The following is a 9,974-nucleotide window of genomic DNA, read 5'->3' on the forward strand; positions in this document are numbered from 1 at the left end:
GGATCCCCTGGAGCTGCATATAGTAATGAAGGGGAGAGGCATGCAGCCCCTTCTCCCTTAGCCTCTAAATGCCCGGGGGACCCGACCCCCAAGGCCAAGTCATAAAGGGAGGGGGGAACGCACCTCTCCCAGATCCTACTTAAGCCCCAGGGACCCCATCCCCATGGGGCTAAAATGTAACTAAAAGGTGAGGGGGCAGCGTGGCCCTCCTACCCAAGTTTTTAAAAGGCCCTGGGGACCACAGCCCCTGAGCTGTTTCGTTCATTAAAAGGGAGGGGACTCTGTGTGACCTCCTTTCAGCCTTTAGAGGACCCTCCGCTCACTTACTGTGTTTCGGACAGCATTTTTAAATCTCCCAACAAACTAAAGTAAACACTTAGCATGGGCAGTAAACTCCGCTCCGCTGGCGGAGTTCATGGAATTTTTGCCACTCAGTTTGGCAAAAACTCCGCCATCCGCCGCATGGCGGAGTTTACTGGCACCCACTAGTCCCAAAATGCCTTTTGTCAGCTAAAACACCAAGACAGAACCGAAGCCAACACAGCCGCCATGGTTAGTCAGATGAAGCAAAGAGAAGGTGAAGGAATGGGCTGTACATCATTTGTTTGTATAGTGCCCTGCAGTATGTCGAACAAGGAGCTGAGTGGAGACAGACATCTCCTTTTCACAAATACCACACCTCGCGTCCAGGGCTTGCACTCCTCCTGAATACCTATTGCTGTGAAGCCAGCATCTGCACGCACCGTGCCCTTTGTGGACTGACTGTAGTTAATTGCTCCCAGGGCCCCCAAAAACGTAACCTGAAGTGGGTTCCCCGGAACTCACCCTACAAGGGACCAATTGCATAGTGTGCTTTTCTCCTGTTGACTTCAATGATAAGAATTGCCAGCAGTGATTTATTTAGCCTTTAGTTATTCATAAGTCCAGTTGGTTGCATTTTATTACAAATGTTTTGGTGTCTAAAATAATAAAAATACACTATTTTCATAAATTGGTGTTGGATTTATTTCGAGTCGTGTTAATTACTTATCGTCCATGTTGGATTTGTAAAAAGCTTGAGTAATTGACATGACTCCAAAGAAATCCAACACCGAATATAGAAAAATAAAGCAGATTTCAATCTTAATTAGGCACCAAAACAAGCTTTTTATCTTACACACAACAGAAGTTGTGAATTTTTAAAGTGTTGCAAAATAGAGACCTTTTAATGGTCAAACGACTCCCATTGAAGCCAATAGGAAAAATCACAGTGTGCAATTGTCACTTGTAGGGTGAGCTCTGGGGAACCCACTTGGAGTTAAGGTCTTGCAGGTCCCTCCACAAAGCGTCAACAGTCAGTTTCTAGTTACCTTGTCCAGAGAGCCCAGGTTCAGAGGTGCTCTGGCTGTCTTTGGTGCTGATGGGATCCACGGGTGCTGTCAGAATGCAGCACCTGAAAAAAACACCCTTTGGGGTGGACTCACACTCTAACCTTGGAAAGTAGAGGCCTTTTGGGCCCCAGGACCTGGATTCCATAGCTGGCACTTCACCAACATGTCCGGCGGCTCCGGGTGCAGAGGTGGCGTTTCAGCTGTCAATCACAGGACGGGTTGTGCCAAAGATGCTTTGCTGCTCGTCTCAACGTCGCCTCCTTCAGGATGCAGATTCTCTGGAGTGGGGTTATGGACGATATTGGTCACCATGATGGAGAACTACTCTGGAATCGGTGATGTCTGATAAGTAGTCGGTTACCAGGCTGCCAACAGACAATCCTTGGCAGCGTCAAAAGTGGCCCAAGGCTACTTTGTCAGCTGGAGGTTGTCCAGACGGGGGTAGTGGCTCGAAACTTGCTGAGAGCCTCACCACCACTCCCTGGGTGCAGGTCACTGACTTTCTTTGGGCTCACTCAAGAGGGGCCAGACGGGTTGCACTTCTGGGGACACAGCACGACCTTTCTTGTTCTGCAGGTTACAGGTGACTGGTACCAACAGTCAGGGGAGTCTGCTTTTGGTTTCTGGCGTCCACTAGAGTCCCTCTTGCTGTGAGCAATGAATTTTCACCACGGGCACACATCTATATCACAGTTTCAGTATATGGTCTCCTGATGGTACTTAAGTGTCCTCTCTTTATGTTGCGGTGGATTCCAAAGTCCTGTTGATAGTGATGGAGACTTCTTTGTGCTTCTTCTTGATTTCAAAGTCAGAACTGAGGTTTTGGTGCTGGGGGGCCTCTTAAATTCTAGTTTAGGGGGCGTTTAGGGTGTGGGTGAAAGTGGCTAATGGGCTACTGGTCCCTGCAGCTAGCCCACCCCTGAAGTGACTTCTTGTGGAAGTACATCACTTTTCTACCCATAACCCACTATTCCTAAGGTTTGCCAACATGGCAGAACCCTTCTTTGGCTGAACAGACTCCTCGCTCACTCTAAAGGTGTGGCTAGTCTTTGGAGGGTGTACACCTCCTGAATAGCTCATTTTCCTGCCAGCCAGAATGATTAGGGTAGGAAGGGCTCTGTCCTTGAGTGGGGGAGAAGAGATTACACATCAAGGGCAGTGAAGCCTTTGAGACGCACCGCCTTGATTGCTGTAAACACTAGCCTTACTGGGAGGGAGGATTTGTGACCTCCTTCTGCCCGGGTCCTTTGTCTCCGTCATAGGGGAAGTAGTAGCATGGCAAGCAGGAGGACAGACAATTGTCGTGGTGGCAAATGGCTCTGGAGAACCCACCAAGGCAGGGGAAAGCTGGTATTTTCCTGGGCATCCTCTAAGGACGCCACCAGGGTACATGCTTGCTAGCCTTGTGCACACAAATTGTACTAAGGGTTAAAAGCACTGTGTTTTATACCAAACATGGTGGGAATTGGTCAGACATCATGGAGCTGGACATCTGGGGACTGCCCGGTAGCCAGCCCACATTATCCTATGGCCCCTGGTCACTTGTAATAGCAGTACATTTTAAATGCTATCACAGGGTTACATTTGCTCATGCATATATGTACACACTCATAATACAGTGGACCCTGCCTCCTTGGCTATGGGAGGCCTGTCTTAGGAGTGACTGACCTCTGCTATGGCAGTAAATGAACTCTGCCTGCACATGGTGTGAGTCAAAACCGAGCAAGCAAGCTGCTACTGCAGGCTGACATGGCAGCTCTGCAGGTTTACTTTTTACTTGGGTCACACAGGGTGGCACAACCAGTGCTGCAGCCATGGTGACCCCTTTTCCATCCCTAAACCCCTAACTCAAGGCTGTGGATAGGGTTGGCCGGCCGTGAAGGGATGGAAACATGACTTGGCTGCAGCAAATACGTCCGTCTCATAATCAAACCAATTTTACATGTATAGTCATCTCTTTGATAGTGTTAAGGGTAATATGATATGTAATTTCATCTATAACGTTTTTTATATGACAAATGTTATCTGTCACCTCAAGAGTGAGGTCATGAACAGTGCATTTGGTGTGTGAGTTATCATTTGCATAACTGGCAAGTTACAGACTGTGGAGTTAAACTTAACATGTGCATTTCAGTTTTAATTCTTAAGTATAACTGTAGTTCTCTAAAGGCCAGATGTAGCAAAAAAACATTTTGCGACTTGCAAATTGCGAGTCATAGCGACTCGCAATTTGCAACTCGCACAATGTTATGCAGAAAGGTGTCTCACACACCTTCTGCGACTCGCTATGTGGTCGCAAAGACCCACCTCATGAATATTAATGAGGTGGGTCGCAGTTTGCGACCCCATAGCGAGTCCATGCACTCACAGGGATGGTGGCCTGCTGGAGACAGCAGACCACCATGTCTGTGACTGCTTTTTTAATAAAGCAGTTTTTTTTCTTTCTTTTTGCAGCCCGTTTTCCTTAAAGGAAAACGAGCTGCCAAAAGAAAAACTTCCGAAACCATTTGGTTTCGGTTTTTTCAGAGTAGGCAGTGGTCCATTGGACAACTGGCTGCTCTGAAAAAATATTTGTTGGGGCATTCACAAAGGGGAAGGGGTCCCATTGGGACCCCTTCCCTTTTGCGAATGAGTTACCATCCACTCCAAGTGGATGGTAACTGCGAGTTGGTTTGCGACCGCATTCGCGGTCACAAAGCAACTCAGCATGGCGATGCGGTCACAAGTAGGAAGGGAACACCCCTTCCTATTTGCGTGTCGCAGCCTCAAATTGTGAGTCGGTACCGACTCGCAATTTGCTGTTGTGCATTGCGTTTGGCCTTTTGCGCGTCGCAAACTGCGTTTTTCGCAGTTTGCGACGCGCAAAAGGCTTCCTACATCTGGCCCTAAGTGAATTTCTGAGGTTTTTAAAACATACATAAAGAAGTTAAACTGAAGCTATCCATAACTTCACTTTAACCTTGTTTTTTCAGGGATATGCCATGAAAGTGATAAACATGCCCAATTATAGCAACTGTACTAATAAACCCACATTAACCTTTTTTATTTCTATAATGGGAAGGTCAAATTCCATATTAGTACCGCAGTAATGAAAAATTGATGTAGAAAACCTCTGTTTACTATCTCAGACATTGCATTTCACAATTGCTTTACAACTCGCCCAGTGGTCAATAGGACTCATCACTGTAACTTACATACTACACAAAATTAAACCCTTTGCAGCCTGCTTTTCATTAAAATACAATGTTTTATAGAAATGCACCTGTAAAACGACCATAACATAAACCATATATTCAATCTGCAGAATGTAATATGACACTTACTGAGTGATTTCTATTGTGACCCATTCGAATCATAGCCCCTCCTCACACTCAACAATGATAATGATTAACATAGTACACATAGCATACATACTATACACACCCTCTCCCCAGACAAACATTGACACACACCCATTCCCACCTCCAGCACTTTTGGCTAGTGCCCCCCACTCTGAATGGTAGAGTGGTTTCAGCTGACATTTGCAGTGCATTTTAGTTGTTGCAGGTCATTTTGCACTTGTTACAGCTTCCTTGTTACTAATTACTTATGCCATTCTGCTGGTTGTCAACTAATCTACTTCCGTTTGTTACCACTCATCTGACAGCTTTTGGGGCTCCTCAGGTGGGTGGCGACCATAAAGGGCCAGCTCTAGGGCAGTGTGACCAGTGCCACCGCACCGGATGCTGACTTTGGGTGGGAGTGTCATGTTTGCATGTATATTATGGTTTTAAAAGCACCTCCTGCCGCCTTACTTGCCTCTGGCAGTTTTCAGGCAACAATAAACATTTCAAGATAACTCTGGTGAATAATTTTCTTTGTAGTGAGAGATCAGAGGTTTTGTATAGTGGAAGTTTTGATTCATCATAAGGTAGCACTAGCGCAGAAGGTTAATATGCCTGCTGCAAAGAACGTCTACATGCAGATCACAAAGTGCCCAGCTTAATGACCAGCTTCATTAAGGGGTCTTCCCATTACTGTGCTCCAAAAGACTATTTCAATCAAATAATTCAGTTTTTTGTAACTCAACATTATTGTAACTCAATATTATTTAGCCTTCATCCTCATCACTGTCCACCGCTCCTGTGTCTGGGACAGGAGAACATCTCAGAAGGGCCGCTGTCTATACCTCATATTCAGCACGCACCAGAGAAGGAGCAGGAGTCCTTGCTATCGATTTAGTCAACTGCCACACAAAGTTCAAAACAATTCATCAACCTCTGTGCTAAAAAGGCTGGGGAAATAGAAGTCAAGTCCTACAAAGCCGAGATCAGAAGATCCTCAATTACTTATCATCACCCATCCCCCCAAAAAATCTAAGATTGTCATTTTAAACTGCTATGCAAAGTAAACAACTTCAAGATAATCTCTGAAAAAGGAGCACAAATACAGTTTCTTGTTTATACTCCTTCCATATATAGTACAATATATTTTGTGCCATATTTGGAGTAAATATAAATAGTGAAAACAGTAAAATGCAAGGCAAGGTATTAAATAGGGCCTCTTTCTCCCAGAGTGAACTAGTGTTTCTCTATTATGATCAACTGTAATTAAAGATGCAGTTATGGTCAAAGAATATGGATGGTTAGGAATACAATGACAAAATAAAATGGTCCTCCTCTTTTACTCAGTAACGTGCAGAAGAACATGCAAACGTGAGTTTGTGCCCTCTCAAAGTTTCCAATAATCAAAAAGAACATAGGTGATTCTGCAATGACCAACTGCCATTTCAATGAGGTAGATTTGTGGCGGCTGTGTCACAGCACTTCTCCTTTTTCTTCTGAGAGAGCGTAATCTAAATATTACCTATTTTAGATGTGAAATGCTTATACTTAACAATGCTGCATTAATAGTAAAAAAAATATTATTCATTTGAATGTATTCTAAACATACTTATAAGAGTGAAGTTATTATTGTACACATATACTAATGTCGACTTTAAGAAATAATTGCTTGCATTATGATTAATTGAATATACTAACACCTACGAAGGTTGCATTATTAGAATTCATAAGTCTTAAGTTAGCGTGAGCTGAAAAACTTAGCTGTGTAGCTCTCATATTAAAGCATATTTTTCTGTTCCTCCAGTGTGCTGATTCGCAAAAGGCCATGAACCAGCATGTGTTCTTTTCTTTGTTTTATGTTGCAAGTGAGAATTTTTTCTCACTTGCATACTACCTGTCTTAGTATAAATTTTAGACGTTTTTGCAACACTTTTTTAAACATCCAAGGACAATCGACCATGGAAAAGAGAACTTTTGACCTGAAGAACGTGCCAGAGAATGAAGTAACCCCGGATGTGCCACCTACGAAAAACGTCAATTATGAAGACCAATCAAAGTGTTATAAATTATCGTGGGGTGACAAGTACATTACTTAATGTATAATTTGATAGGTTAAAGATAGTGGGGTGTAGCGACTATCCAATAGAATTTTGGGGGAAGGTATTGCGAGAAAGGGATAAACCGCATGACACAGAAGACTCGGGAGAACTAGGTAGGGAATGATATCGATTGCATCCAGAAACTCTGTCACTCTGTTTGGTGATTTGAGACTTGAAATAAACCATCTTTATCGATAGACTGCCCCATTACACTTTTCCTCCTTATGAGGGAACTGTCCCCTGCCCTTTAGACGAGATAGATTGACGGTGATCCAACAGATGTCCTGAAGACGAAGGCTGATCCTGTATGCTGATTTGACATGAGGAGGGTAATTATGACAATTGCTAATGTAATTGGTACATGCTTTTCCTTTCTAGGTACCAACTGCTGTATTTTTGGATAGAGTCCCTTGTCAGATGTTTTCTAAATTAGTGTTCTAAATTGTTTTGCATGAAGTCCAACATGCTAATGCTAATTAGTGGTTAGATTAGGTGTTCACTTTGACTGACGCAGACGGACATGACTGACATTGTGCTATGCTGAACTGGGACTTATATGATGTTCTATGCATTCTAATCTGTGCATCTCTTACGTTAGTGCTTTCATGTTTGTGATCTTTGCATTGTCAAAATCTTATCACAACTGCCATATTGTGACTATGCTCTTTTGCTTTATGGTTTTGAGATTAATACACTTGCTATTAGATTGTAATCAATAGGGAATAAAATTCACAAAACTCCAATAAAGGTGTGGTTATTCGTGACTGAAAGGTCATGGTTGTGCCGACAGTTTAACCAATGTCTAAAGTGAAGTATATTGTGGTGATATATGTGGATAATATCATTGATATATTGCTTGACATATTGATCAGTTATCTCGTTCTACGGTGTCTCACCACTGGGTCAAAAGATTCATCAGCCTAAAACGAGTCCTAATGTGTATAAATTGACATAGAAGGACGCGTTAACAGTTCTGGTAGCAGAGCGACGGTTTGGCGCTTGGGGGCCCTAGGACGGAGATTCATTGTTTAATTTGTTTCTCTGTGATAACGCAATTTGGAAGTATGATGCGTTTCTAAGTTCACCATGGCTTTTCCGGGATCTCAGAGCCTGCCTAGATGAGTTGGGAATGTTCTCGGCGCCATAATATGTGTGGTTAGGGTTCTTGCGCTTGCCTAAGCTTATGCATTTTGCAGATGATTGTGGAAAATCTGTGTGAATTAGGCCAAATTAAGTGTTGTTTAGCAGGAGTAGGCGTACTCCACAGTATGAGAGTAGGGAAGTCGGCGTACTTCATGTAAATGTAAGCGCTTGTTGCTCAAAATTATCCACGTGGTTGGTTGTTGTGTACGGACCTGTCGAGGTCTAAGACTCCGGAGTATGAAGATAAATGTGGTTTATATTGTAATCTGTGCGGTTTAATAGGTCCATCGGGCGTGGTTGACAAGTCGAGTTTGAGTTATAACGTATGTATGAAACCTTCAATGGAGATTTGTCAAATTCTAAAGTGCACTAGAAGGAGTCATTGACAAGTCGAGAGTAGAATTTGTGGGCCGAATTCTGCTTGCGTATACGGGAACTGATAAGGAGAGAGTAGCGGCTGAGGCTTCAAGTGAAATCTCTGTAAAGTTCTGAAGCGAATGTGTTACCCTTCCTGTAGTAAACCGACAGATTTGTGTTGTTATTTAAGGTGCTCGCAATAATTTGAATTAGTATGCGTGAGTTGTAGGGGTCAGTGAGGAGCGGACAAGCCGCAAGACTTTGTAAGCTGCAGTGTGTGTGAGTGTGACGTCAGTGGTGCCGCGCTGAGATAGGTCAGATGTAGAGAGGAGTTGCGCACGGATTGGCTGCCGTCCGTGAGAGACAATAGGTTGGGAAAGGCAGGTGAAGAGTGTCCTGGGAACTAAGTCATTTCTGATTGAATACGAAATAAGAGAATCGCAAAATGAATTTTGTCAAAGCATTCAAGAGCGCTCTAAAGGGAGATGTATATATTGTTGCAACCGATGGGGAACCCACACCACCTGAGGGTACTCCAGCTTATACGGTTATGGAAGAGAAAGGTGTCGCACCTTGTTTATGGATGAAACAGTGGCGCAAATTAACAGAAAAAGAAGGGTATCTAGCGTTCCCAGAACATGGGACGTCTAATCCAAAGGTACTAGAAAATCTGAGGTGGATGTTAAGTACACAGAAACCACCTCCGAGACCGGCACAATATGAGTCTTTGGCGATTTGGGACTTGATGGCTCTTAATCATAGACAAGAAAGGTTTCAGAGAAGACTGAGAAGGGCAGAAAAATCCTATGCAGAAGATAGATGGGACAATGAGAAAAAAATGTGGAGACGGGGAATTGTAGACGGGTTGAAGTTATTCCCAGCAATAACTCAGGGAGAAGAAAAACAGGGAAAGAAAGCCTCTTGTAAAACCGATAAAGACTCAGGCAAATCTAAAGAAAGTAAAAGATCTTGGGAAGAGGACGATGATTCAGACGATGAGGAATTTATGGCTAGATTGTTACATGATCGTCCGCCACCATATGCAGTGAGCGACAGTGCTCCAAGTACTAGCTTGGATCCTGGGAACCAGACGCAGGAAAAGGGAGGTACTGATACAGTACAGACTAGCGATAGAGCTTTGATACAGAATGGTGTCAGTGTACCCACTGCACCCGACATGCTGATACAGTTGCAACCTCCACCACAGATAAAGAGAATCTATCCTGATGTCCCAGTGCTTGAAACTACTACGAATTTGATAGTGCCGCCAGACCCGATATACACGAAGCCAAAGCTAATACAGATTGAATTGACTCCGAAATTAATGTCCCAACCACCACCACAGTTGATACCAGGGTATAATCCTGTAGCGGGACCACCATTAGTACCCGTTCCGGGTACGTTGGAACAGACCTATGGTGTTGAGGCTCCAAGAGGTTTGGGTCCAGGTCAGACACCTGCTGCAATATCATTACCCATTACGGTTGGTCCCCCAGTATCACTGTACGCACAAGGTAAAACAGGGGTGTGTGTTCAGGGAATGATGACTCAGGAAGCGATAAGAGGAGGGCCTATGGGAACTCCACAGATAATGGCCCCTGGAGAGCAAGTAAATGAGCCACTGAGACCCTTAATGGACCTTAGTCCAGTAGGGGCACCTCTCGAAGCAATGCGTCAAGCAG

This window comes from Pleurodeles waltl, chromosome 3_1 (assembly GCF_031143425.1).
Source record: "Pleurodeles waltl isolate 20211129_DDA chromosome 3_1, aPleWal1.hap1.20221129, whole genome shotgun sequence".
Lineage (NCBI taxonomy): Eukaryota > Metazoa > Chordata > Amphibia > Caudata > Salamandridae > Pleurodeles > Pleurodeles waltl.